The 12436-nt window shown below is 38.3% G+C and overlaps 1 long non-coding RNA gene across 2 annotated transcripts in view; it reads left to right on the forward strand.

Moving 5' to 3' along the window:
- The first annotated feature begins 272 nt into the window (after positions 1-272).
- The window catches only part of LOC118167897, a 45805-nt gene continuing 33641 nt past the window's right edge, over positions 273-12436 (forward strand). The window contains exons 1-3 of one of the 2 annotated variants that reach the window (XR_004751283.1): positions 273-452; positions 628-841; positions 4194-4307. This is a non-coding gene — a long non-coding RNA (uncharacterized LOC118167897). Of the gene's footprint in view, positions 453-627; positions 842-4006; positions 4042-4193; positions 4308-12436 lie in introns of those variants that run through there. The other variant, XR_004751284.1, reaches the window with a different exon arrangement.

Genomic DNA, 12436 nt, shown 5'->3' on the forward strand with positions numbered 1-12436 from the left:
ATCAGGTGGCAGAATAAGAGAGAAAATTAGCAAATTAAAACAAAAAGGAATTTTAAGGAAAATGAAGCTTTTTGGACTAACTCAATGTATTATGCTTCTCAGATGTTGCTGACATCTCCAAACTGCAGGAGGAGTTTCCATTCTGTTCATGGAATTCCCTTTATAGCAAAGTGAATTTGGGGCAGTGGGACCCTACTGTTCTCGCCTTAAATTTGAACATCCTTGGTCTCACTGTAGCATGGGTGCAATCTTAGTGTTATAATTAAAGTCAGAGTCATTTCTGTGGGAGTGTGTGAAATAACATGCAAATATGTCAGTTCATATTTAGACTACTACTAAAATTCATTTTGTATGCCCTTGTGATCATTTGCACTAGTCATTGGTTATTTCTTCCACCTATCTGAGCAGCATTTGTCACTTCACTGGCTGATCTGTTTCCTGTGTAGGATCAGGTAAGGATTTGTCTTTCATAGCAGAATTGACAAGGTAAAGGACAGTGTGGCCTTTTTCATCTTCTCCCCCTACGTCCTCACACTGTTACTTTTAAGCCTGAAACATAGTGCTGCCTTTTTAGCATACATCACCCAGAATGCACGCATGGTTTGACAGGTGTTTCTGTGATTCCAGGTTTACCATGGTAGCAAAGGACACCACAGATGTGTGAGCTGAGAGAACCCTTATTTGCCTGGATGACTTAGTGAGGAAGACCTCAGGGCTCTCTACAGTAGAAGCAGAGATAAGCACTGAGCAAGAGCCAAGGTCTGGGCAGGACTGAATTGGGACCTGAGGAATCTGCCAAGCTGGAAGCTGATACCTGCTAAATCACTGGACTGACAGATAGGTAAGGGCATCAGGGGTCTGGACAAAGAATTCAGAAGACAGATCCAGCCCAAAATACAGCCACATAAAACAAGCATAACTCCAGTGAATTTGGAGGCAATAATTACTTGCCTCTGAATAATGGCTTTAAAATTTTTTAGATACTGACTATTATTTACCTGGGGCAAAATATGATTCTCTATCATCGTGCTGAGCTCCCATTGCAGAACTCAGGGCCAAGTTTAGCCTTATACTTTGCTCTCGTTTTCTCTGGAGTTTGCTCTCACCTTATCTACAGAATGCTCTAAATTTACTGGAGCTTTATCACCTGCTTCAGAAACACCTCCTTTTCCTCATTGAATCTGCAAGTTAAGTAGCAGTGAACTCCAAACAGCCAGACCAAGCTGAATACACTTGAGGCTCATATAATCAATATGTTGATGTATCTAATAATTAAAAAATATAGTAATGTCGGTTACTGTTCCCTGCAGAGTTTTAATTTTAGTTTAATGCTGTGGAACAAAAAAACTAAACTCCTTCATAGACTTACTTTGCTTCTTCTGGGTTTCCAATTTTGCTTTGATACAATTTTATATTATTTTTTAAAATTGCAAAATATTTACCATGGGGAGGGTGGAAACATTTTAATCATTCAGATTTTTGTTAAGAGTCTTTAAGATGAAAACCAAACGCACACTTACTTGCTTGGAAGTCTGTTCATTACCACACAGACTGCAGCACTGTAAGCGCAGCTCACGATGTCCCAAAGAGCCTTTTTGTCTAGGCAAACAGACCTGGGCTTGGGCCTGCAAAGGCAGAGGAATGGGAAAGGACTGTGGCATACAAGGCAGGAGGGACATGGGTTGTATCAAATACCTCAGGATGTCTCCAGCTTCCCTCTAGATGCACAGTAATCAAATCTTGTTTCGTGACTTTGTAACGTCTGATGTATTCTCAACAAGGAAGTGGAACTGAGCAATCTGGTTTTGTTTTTTAGACATAACAGAAAAACACCACAAAGTAAGCAAGGAGCCCGTATATACAGCTACACCTGTTAAGGTAATTATAAAACATACCCAGAACGGTGCCCTGTGGAATCTATGATCTAAAAGCATTGAAAGTAAATTGTGTGTTTAAATCTGGTGATCTTGATCTAGGCTATTTAAGGGACAATAAGTTATATGATACCCCTGTGTGGAGAAAAGAAAAAAAAAAAAAAAAAGTGTATTCCATTTTAATAGCCTGATATCTTGTGTATTGAGGGGCAGAAATATTTTGGTAATTTTATATTCACAAGATCCTATTAAACTAAATGGGAGCCTCACTCACTGTTTTTCTTGTTGCTGTTCAAATTGTTTTATCTTCCCTCTGTAACTGGAACACCTCCCTCCCACATGTGCACACCGCAGTTACTTCTCTGATTCAGTACCTGAACAGTCTAGTTTGTCAGGGTAAGCCAATTCTGGCACATTCATCACCATTTGAACTGTCACTGAAAGCTGACTAATATTTTGTGATGCTTTTTAATAATGGCAATGAGATTTCTATGACAGGTTGTTATTTCTATTTTCTCACAAGTAATTAGTCTCCCATCCCTTTAAATACAACATATAATGTTTTTTTGTTTGTTTGTTTGTTTTTAGCATTCAAATTTGTATGTCTCTTGAGCCACAAGTAGAAGCAAAAAGGGCAGTTATCTTGAAAGCATATATTTCAAAACAGTTAACTGTTCCAAAGAGACCATCACATTGTTGTGTATAATACAGCATATCAGAGAGACAGGGCCTTGAACAGGACACAAGTGTCATTTAAAAGCTACCACATAACAGGATAAAACCCTATTAAATGACCTTTCAATTATAAGGCAGCATGGTGGTCTCCTTGGATTATGCATGGATTCTCCGCAGTTGTGCTCTCCAATCCTATAAAAAGTCAGTCAGTGTTTTTTACTTTAACTGGAGTTTTTACTGTGTTTTCAGAGTGTGCTTAACTTACAAAACAGAAACTTTAGGCATTAATTCTGAACCTGAAGGAAGTAAGCTAGCTGTCAGTGTCCTAAATGAGAAGGGCTAATTATAAAAGAATCCTCATCAAATGAAGGGTTCCCTAATCAGTTTCAGAAGACAAAATTTATCTGAACTGAGCATATTAATGCCTTCCTCTGCTCACAGTCATGGAGGTTAGCTTTACTCCCACTCACAGAGTATCTCTATGGCAAAATAAGTGGTTGGTCATAAGCGGCACTTAGAGATGCAAAGTATTTACTGGAGATTCGGCTGTAATTTTAGGGAATATTTGCCTTGTCTCTCTCAAGTGTTCCTCTTCATTGCCCTTCCCATTTCCCATGCTCTTCTCTTTGAAAAACTCTCCTGGATAAAAATTGTCTCCTGGCACCCACAATTTCCAGGGCAATGCAGGATCTCTCGACCTCCTTCCCGCTTCCACACTGACAGCAGCTGCCTCTGGTGTGCAGACACATATGGTAACTGTAACTCCCATTTTTAGTGTCATTATTAAGTGTAAACTTAGAAGAAACTACAGATGCAAGGAGGGAAGAGAGAGTGTGGAATTCTTTGCTGCAAGCACAGGCAATGCTGTTGAAACAGGAGATTATTCATGTTTGAGAAGCATCCAGTAGGCTGCTGACTTGGCCTCCTTGCAGAAAGAAATATTGAACCTTTTCTGAGTATTAATTATTCACCACTGCAGAGTGATTTAAAACACATGAGAATTCTCTTAGCAGCAGTCCCTAATAAATATGTATTCTGTGAAATCCTGAGTCAGTTATATTGATGGCAATATTTGAAGAGATTTCAGTGGGTTTAGAGTCTAGTCTGGGCTACTCAATGTAGTTGAGATAACATGGGCATCAGTATCTCCAGTAAGTACATTATCATACTTGGGATTTGTCATAAGTGTGTCTTACGTCCTCTACCTAAATACTCAGAAGGCTCACATCTTTACTGCATGCAAATGTGAACTAAATCATACATAAAATCAGCTTAGTGGAGTTATTCCTGATTTACAATGGCATCAGTTAAATCAGAACCGAATCTTTAAAAATATCTCTGTAGAGTTCTTTGGCCATTGTTCAGAGTATTGTAAGAGAACCACAAACAAAGGCATTTCTTACTGAAAGTTGAGCAGATTTACTGACCTGTTGCAATGTAAACATGAACACCTTACACCTCAGACTGATCTCCAGTATTGGGTACAAAACAGGTGAGATGAACAACATGAATGGAATGTTTTATTTAATCTTCTGACTTGCTGCATCATAGAGAATTACTAGATAGTGTGTTGAGTGGCAGTTCTCTTAGAGGGATAGTCTTGAGAACATTTTAACACTGATAAAATGGTGACTAACATTTCAGAGCTGTTACAACACTACACCTGCAGAAAGGCCACTCCTTGGGAATCAGTCCAACAGAGGGAGAGTAAGCTACAAGAACACAGAAGGAAAAAGACCCGAAGAATGAAAAGAACTGGTGAGTAATCGTAAATATCTGTAGAAGTAGAGTAGTCACTTCTCCTGTTGTCAAAGCTAGTCAGTATTTGCAAGAGTTAGGTATTCCTCTTTGTTCTTTGACACTGTTCAGTGACTGCCCTGGCATCCCCAAAGCTTCCCCTGCATTTCATGCAAGATCAAAGTGAATCTGTGTAATAAATTAAACTGGGGTTTTACAAGATTAGTCTAATTCTCCTCCTGCTGAAACAAACCTCTACCTCCCCAGTCCCTCAGACCTCAGAGAGCCAGACTACTTCTAATTCATCAGCTGTCCTGTTCATGGCCATCTGGGCTGTCAGTTCTTCATTCTGCACCCCTGGTTGACACTTAAGGAGTGAAGGAATATAAATCTCTCTAAAGGGAAAAGTGGGGGTGTGAGAACCGTACTGGAAGAAAGAAGTTCAAGGTGTAAGTTCCTAGCAGTCATGCACTTGAGTTTGTCCTGAATGACTGTCCTGTATAGTGTTTGTAGGGCCTGGCACAGTTGGAGCCTGCTATCTTTGGGATGTGGTATTTAAAATCTCTCTCTCGCTGACTTTCTGGCTTTGCATGTTCACAGCTGCAAAATCAATAGGCTTGGTGTCCTGGCCAATTTGAAGAGTGGTTTTCTGGTTTTATTTTGTTTATCTGACTACCCTCCTTACCAATTTTAACTGGATGAAAGCTTTTTTTTCTTTATTTTCTTGGATTTCTTACCCTAAAGTGTGATAGTAATTCTCAGTACATTTCACTGTAGATAGGGATGTTCCAGAACAGGTAGACTTCAAATCTTAAATATATCCATTACTGTGTAATTCACCTATCATTTGTTAGTGGATAGGGGAGTTCCTTTCAACCTGTTTTGGACCTGTACCATTACACTGGAAAGTAAAATCTGTCAAAGAGTTTAGTTCTCATTTTTTTTTTCTGCCTTTTTTTTTTTTTTTTTGACGATTATGTTTTCTTAGTTCTTGTGTTGATATTGTTTGGGAGAAAGACAAGGAAATTTCTAAGCCCACAACTTTTGAACTACTGATAGAAAACAACAACGACAACAAAACAGACAAAAAATGCATCCTGAATGCAGTATAACAGTGGCCTAAAAACTGCTAACTAGATTCATTTCAGTGTCATTCTCAATGGAACAGAAGAAGTGCTTTCAACAACAGTTAAAGCTATTGAAACTAATCCTGTGGTAGTGAGGCTTTAAGTGATGGACAATGTCACTCTGTCAGTCATTTCTGCTATGAAAACATCAGTCATTTGACAAACACAGACACATTAGCATGCTTCAGCTGATGAGCTGTCAGTGCACTACTTTCAGACAGCGTCCTTATGTTTTGCTTCCTGAGCTTTCAGTTGGATTTGACTGCATAGCCCTACTATTTATGAACTTTTCAAAATCACTGGAAATAGGCTGTCCCTATTTGACATCATATTCTTTGAAGTTGCCTGGTGCATAGAAGTATGTGTTCCTCCAGTCAGTTGAAATAAATTCTGTTATCCTGAAATATCTGCTGATTGGGCTAATGGCTGGGAAACCGTAACATTTAACCTTTCTGAAAGGTAGCAAATGATAGAAAGGGGACTGGGGCCTTTATCAGCTGAATAGTACCAAATGGGAAAGATATCTGTGAGTTTTCCATTTTCCTTTCTGTGGCATGCTTTGATTCTGCCCTGCCACCTCCTGTCTTGAGCGATAACTCAAGCATCACGGCACAGTTGGACCCCAACACTGTTAACAAACCTGCCTCACAGTACTGATAGGTTAGTCCTTTGGAGGCTGTTGCTTCACCGTCACACAAACTCGGACACCACACTGCCTGTTGAATAGTACTCAAGTGAGGGTCATAAATTAACAGGGTTGCTACAGATGCACAATAATGAACTTGTTTCTCTTTATTAGTCTTTGCAGCTGAGTGCTAACAGACCTGCCTCTTGGCTGCTGTAGTGTCCTTTGGGGGCATTGCAGTATTAAGTATCAAAAAGACATTCCTGGCAACGTTTCAAGTAATAAACTACTTTATGAGGTCAGTGATGGACTGTTCTTTGCAAACAGTTATTTGACAACGTGGACAAGGGCAGTATGTACTATCCTTCCTTACCTGTGACTCAAGTATGGATACTGAAAGGAAGTATTTAGAAAAAATCTGATAGTAAGCAGGATTGACTAAGATTATCAGTAAATAAAACATGGAATTAGAAAAATATCTTCTGTAAAAGCTTTTGGAGCTCCAAAGACCCATAGCTTCCTCAAGTCAGCAAATAAATTAGAATCATAGAATCATAGAATATCTGAGTTGGAAGGGACCCACAAGGATCATTGAGTCCAACTCCTGGGTCCCCAAATGAAGGACCACCCCTCACCAAAAAAAAAAAAAAAATCAGATCATGATTGATGTAGACAGCAGACAGCAGAGCAAACTGAACAAATGTAGGTTTGGGGGGAGTTCTATAACTCATAATATTTCACTAATCAGAAAGTGCAAATTATAAATGCTTGAGAACAGTCTTTATATATAGCTATTCAAAACGACAGCTGAATAGTTACCTTTGATTCCAGTCTGGAAGAAGGTATGCAGTACAACATACTAGAGTAATCTGATTATGGTCTGCAAATAAACAAATAGACCAATGAGGCTATGAAGGATGAACCCTATTCATGTTTAGATGAGGATAATGCAGCAATACAGTGTTGAGTGACATGGTAACTCTGACCCCTGCTTCATAAAAACTTGTTGCTGATAGCACCAGAGTAGATGAAACCAATTAACAAAGTGGTGAGTCAGATGGTGTTTACGGAGGTTATGACTGGGTCATCTCATCTTGACTATGATAGTGAAATACCAGGTATGTTTTCAGTTACGTCTTCTATTACAAGAATAATAACATATCTTTAAATGCATTACTTCCGCAGAGTGGGAAATTACATTGATTATCTCTCGAAGGAGAAGTGACTTGGTGTGCCAAGTTCAGTGCAGTAGGGCACTACCCGTAAGATAAGCAAGCTGAAAAACTGTATGCATGTGCATAAGGAGTATTGTATACAACCTTACAGTATACCCATGAAGCGTGCTGTTGGATTTAGCTATTATTCACAAGTCTAATTCCCTTTCAGTCCTATAGAAGACAAAATAGTGACATAGGGCTGCATTTTTAATGTGTACCAACTGGGATTCTGTGAGGATGATAAAAGGTACACACTTCAGAGAAACTGATGATCAATAGATATCAAATATACCACATGGGATTATCATAGGAACCGTACCACTTAACCCCAGCTATTCCCTAGCTAGTCTTCTGGTCAGCTCTGGCCAACTCTGTTTATTCTGCTTCAGAGAGATCTTCCTGTAAACAAATAAAATATTACAGATGCTGACAACTTGAAGAATGTGATCACAATAAATTGTCAGTATAGCACAGGGCAGAGGAACAGGGAAGAAGGAGATTTCTTCTTTCTGTAAATAGTAGATCAAAATAGATTGGAGCCAATGAACTGGGGCTCTATCTTGATGAATTAAGCAAAATTAGTCAGATCTGTAGCTAAATGAATCTTGAATGGGTAAATCAGGCACTGAAGGAAACAGTATTGGATCCTCTTTCCTTTGATTCAGTTCAACATGTTTTTAAGGGGTACTGCCATTCAAGAGTTGCTGTCATTTAGACAAACAACAAAGTAGACGAAAAATAAAATGAAAGCAAAGTCTTTCCTCTCTGAGAGTACAGGCAGCTGGCTTTCTATTTAAGCTCTCTATACCGTGCCTTGGAATCTTCACCAAATTCTGATTTATACTGTTAAATGCCAGACTTGTTTCACAGCCTCAACATTTCCTGCTCTAAAACCATGATGCAGTGCTGTCTGAATAGCCAATAGAGGCTAAAAGGGAACCGTGTTTGAAGAGTGGACAAAAATACGCCCATGTGCATATGGATTATAAAGTACTTTGAAATAAAACTTGCCCTGTAACTGGAATTTACTATTGTATTAAAATTTTGTTAAAGCATAGAAGTACTCACAGTCTCTGGAATTAGATGAGGATTGAGTATTTGTTGAAAGCACTTGGTTAATAGATTTCAAAATTTCAAAGTAGTTGTAGCGTGACATCCAGTCTTTGGTTCTCAGAAAAAAAAATAAAAAAAAATCTAATATTCAAAATACCCCTGCCATGTGTAGTATGTATTATTTCTGAGCATATAATTCAGCCTGGCTAGATTTTTATCTAGTTGATCCTCTGCAAAATCTTTAATAAGAAATGTCATCTGATGAGTTTAGCTTACCTTTTTTTTGCTTGTGCTGAGTAAGTTTCTTCCAGGTTAGTTTTATATTCAACCAGTAATTACTGTCTGTGTAGCTGCAGTTCAAACTGGGGTGGTTGTTAATGGTGACTGGTCAGTCAAGTAACAACATTGCTGTGCCTACAATAAAGGAATATTCATTCAGGAACTGCCGTGTGGCACATATAGTCATTCTTTTTATTTGTGCTAGTAACTACCACATGACCTAACCTTATCTCAACAGTAGGAACAATACACATTCATTGGAATTTCACAATTCCCTGAAACAAATATGCCAGTAAACTATTCATCATGTTACTAATAGTCATTGAATAGAATGGAAAGGTAATGTGTTTTGTGTATATCTGGCAAGCCAATGGTGGAAGCTGTGTAGGAATGGTGACTGGTTCCTCGTTGATTTCTTATAAGTCTGACTTGTTAACTCTTCAGTGGATTAGATATGGCATGGGGGAACCTTGTTGGCAAGTTCTGAAGGGACAGAGGAACATAAAAATTACCACAATAAATTATATCCACAGGCTGTCTAAGTTAGCATCCTATTTGTGACAAACTCTTGTATTAGGTATTTTGGATAAAGGTGAAGATATGAGAATTGCACTGTAGGCAAATATGAGTTTAAACTTAACCTGGATTTTTAGTAGTTAGATATTGGTATAAAAGGTAAAACATGACTTTAATCAAAAATTCATTTAAAATTTAATTCATTTAAAATCAAAAATTCATTTAAAATCAAAAAGTCATTTAACATTGGATAACTCTAATGTGGTTTTGAAAAACAGATTCTGAGAGATGGCTTCAGGAGGCTTTTGGAATGCTTTGCCATAGACTGCGTAGGCAAGGGAGGCCACTGGGAAGGTGGATGAAGAAATGACTGACAGCCAGTGGGAGCAGTGTTATCCATTCCTGTGTAAGCTAAACAGGGGAGACGTTCACTGAGCAGTGGGCTTTAAAAAAGCTAATTGAAGAAGCCCTTCCAATTGCAAATCACAAATGAAAATTGACACTAATGCTGCATATTCAGAAAGCTGGCACTGGTGAGAGACTTATGTTCCCTATTTTCAAATGAAAGAGGTCACTCCTTTACTCATTTGTTTGGTGTTTGTCATAATAACTGTAATTACGAGGCACTACTGTGATAATTTAATGTAATTTAGCACATAATTAGTGAACAAAAATCCTACATAATAATTCTTTCATGGAGCCATGCTACTAATAAATAGTGGCATTCAGTGACATCTTTTCAGTCAATCCTGTTATGTGGGATGCACCGTTCATATAGCCTATAATATTTTGACTTGTCTTGCTTTTTTTTTTTTTTTTTAAATGAGCACAAGTATCATAGCAGAATTACTGAAATGAGAGCTGCAAAAAATGCCATGCCCTTTGGCAAAGAACACTAACATTCATTACCCAGTGAGTGCAGCTAAAAGAAGAGTGTTCTCTGAAAGCTTCATTGTCCTTGCCACGCTTCACTGATACTCAGTAATGTCATTGCTACTGATTTCAGGGAAAAATACTTCCACTGATGGGAATGGAAAAATAATTTCAATAGGCTTTTCTGGTACAGAGTCCTCTCAGTTGATCTCTAATAGAGGAAACAATTTCTGATGCACAGTTTTCTCCTCATGTACAAGAGGAAAGGCTTGAGCTGAGGTGTTTTGTATCTACAGTGCATGCATGTCACAGAAAGCTCAGACAATGCAGTTGACACACACCAGAATCACAGAGTTGAAGTATAAGAACCAAACAACCTGTCTTTTGAAAAACTCCTGTCTGAAATGTTGATATGACTATGTAAGAAATTCTTTGTGTATCTGTCTTCTCAGGAGATCAAATATCTGAAGCTGTGTGTTTTCCAGAGCTTATCATCTTTGAGGAGTGACTTAATGCTTTTAAATCATATTTGGAAATGCAAAGACTTCATTAGACTCATGGTCCAAATTCTTACAAAACGGGTAGACTTGACTGACTGTGAGCTCTGAAATTACAAAGTTATTTTACTCTGTTAAGGGACCATTTGGTCATAACATTGATATCCCTGATGGATGTCACAAGCATTGAATTTCTAAGTTATTCCTCCAACAATCAAGTATAACTTCAACTCGATCAAAACATCTCATCTTGAAGTTCAGTATTCTTAGGAAAATGTTAGATGTTGGAAAATCTACCACTGTCGATAGTAGTTCACTCCTTACTCCTTGCTTAAAACTTTTTCTTTGTTCTTCATTTTAATTCATTGGACTGAGATTCTAGTATTTGATTTTGATTGTAAGAGATTTGGTTTTGAAGAGCCCTTTGGTACCTGGTTTCCTTAGGTACTCTTATCCTAGAACCAAATCAAACCTCAATATTATTTTTTTATTTTTATTTTTATTTTGATACATAGACAGAGCTCTTTGGCTCTACACAAAATAATTTTCTGTGGACCTACAGTCATCTCTGTGGCTCTTTACTGTACTATCCTAAAGAGTTCTCCTTAAAATGAGGACATAAGATCTGTATGCAATTAGTCTTGCGACAGTCCTGTAAAAGATGTATCCAAAGGTAGCTTCTGCAGTGTGTTCCTGATTGTACATCCAAGGATTGCCTTAGACTTTTTATCACATTATTCCCTTGTGATCTCACATTCATTTATTTGTCATCTTTGATACATAGTTTCTTTGTAAGGATTGTTCTCTGGAGCAGTTTTCTCATTCTACTTTCTTTATAACAAGATATTAAACTTATAAACACTTTTCCTACAGGAGTCTGTACCTGAATATTGAGTGGAAAGAGCTGTACAAATCTTCACATTCACAAAACCAAAGGGAGTAATATAGTTGTTAACCAGATGTACAGTAAAGCAGCTGCATTTTGTGGATAGATCTTTGAACTGACTAACTCACCCAGGCACAAATGAGTGAAATGAGAAAACTATAAGCAGATACGCACCTAGGTTAGTACAGTAGTTTAAAAAAATGTGTGCCAACTTTTGGAAAACATGAGTAACTTCCATTTTTGTTCCTAAAATCCCGAGCTTCTACCAAAGCAAGTATGGAGCATTTGCTCATAGCACACACAGTGTAGCATATGTACAGCAGCACATTTGGAACTTTGGATGTCATAGCCCCCAGTAGCCACAATTAGAGGAGGAATTAGAATTCTGTTGGCACGTTACAGGGGTGTGACCTCATTAGGGTCCTGGAGATTTGGTGGTATGGCTTACATGACTGGAGTGCTGCAATAGAAGGATACAAGCTTTTGAAGAAGGATAGATTGGGAAGGTGGGGAGATGGAGTTGCCCTTTTGTGAGAGAACAGCCAAAATGGGTTGAACTCTGCTTTGGGACCTGTCAGGAGCCAGGCAAGAACTTGTGGGCTAAAGTTAGTGGGCAGACTAGCCTGGGTGCTGTTGTAGTGTGTATCTTCTATAGACCTCCTGATCTGGTAATAGACCTCTTGAATCTCTTTGCATATCCGCTTATGGTTTCTTCTAGTCCCACAATTTATTTCCTGGGAAGAATGCCTAGTACACCAGATAGTTGCACTGCTTTTCAGAGGGACCTGGACAGGCTGGAGATCTGAGCAGAGAGGATTCTCATGAAGTTCAGTAAGGGGAAGCGCAAAGTTCTGCACATGGGGAGGATTAACCCAACACACTTGTACACATGGTGGCTGATCAGCTGGAAACCAATTCAAAAAGGACATTTAGAAAAAAAAAAAAAAAAGAAAAGTAAGAAAGAAAGTCAGAAAGTCAGAAAGTCAAGAAAGAAAGAAAGAAAGAAAGAAAGAAAGAAAGAGAGAAAGAGAGAAAGAAAGAAAGAAAGAAAGAAAGAAAGAAAGAAAGAAAGAAAGA

The sequence above is a fragment of the Oxyura jamaicensis genome, chromosome 5 (assembly GCF_011077185.1).
Source record: "Oxyura jamaicensis isolate SHBP4307 breed ruddy duck chromosome 5, BPBGC_Ojam_1.0, whole genome shotgun sequence".
Classification (NCBI taxonomy): domain Eukaryota; kingdom Metazoa; phylum Chordata; class Aves; order Anseriformes; family Anatidae; genus Oxyura; species Oxyura jamaicensis.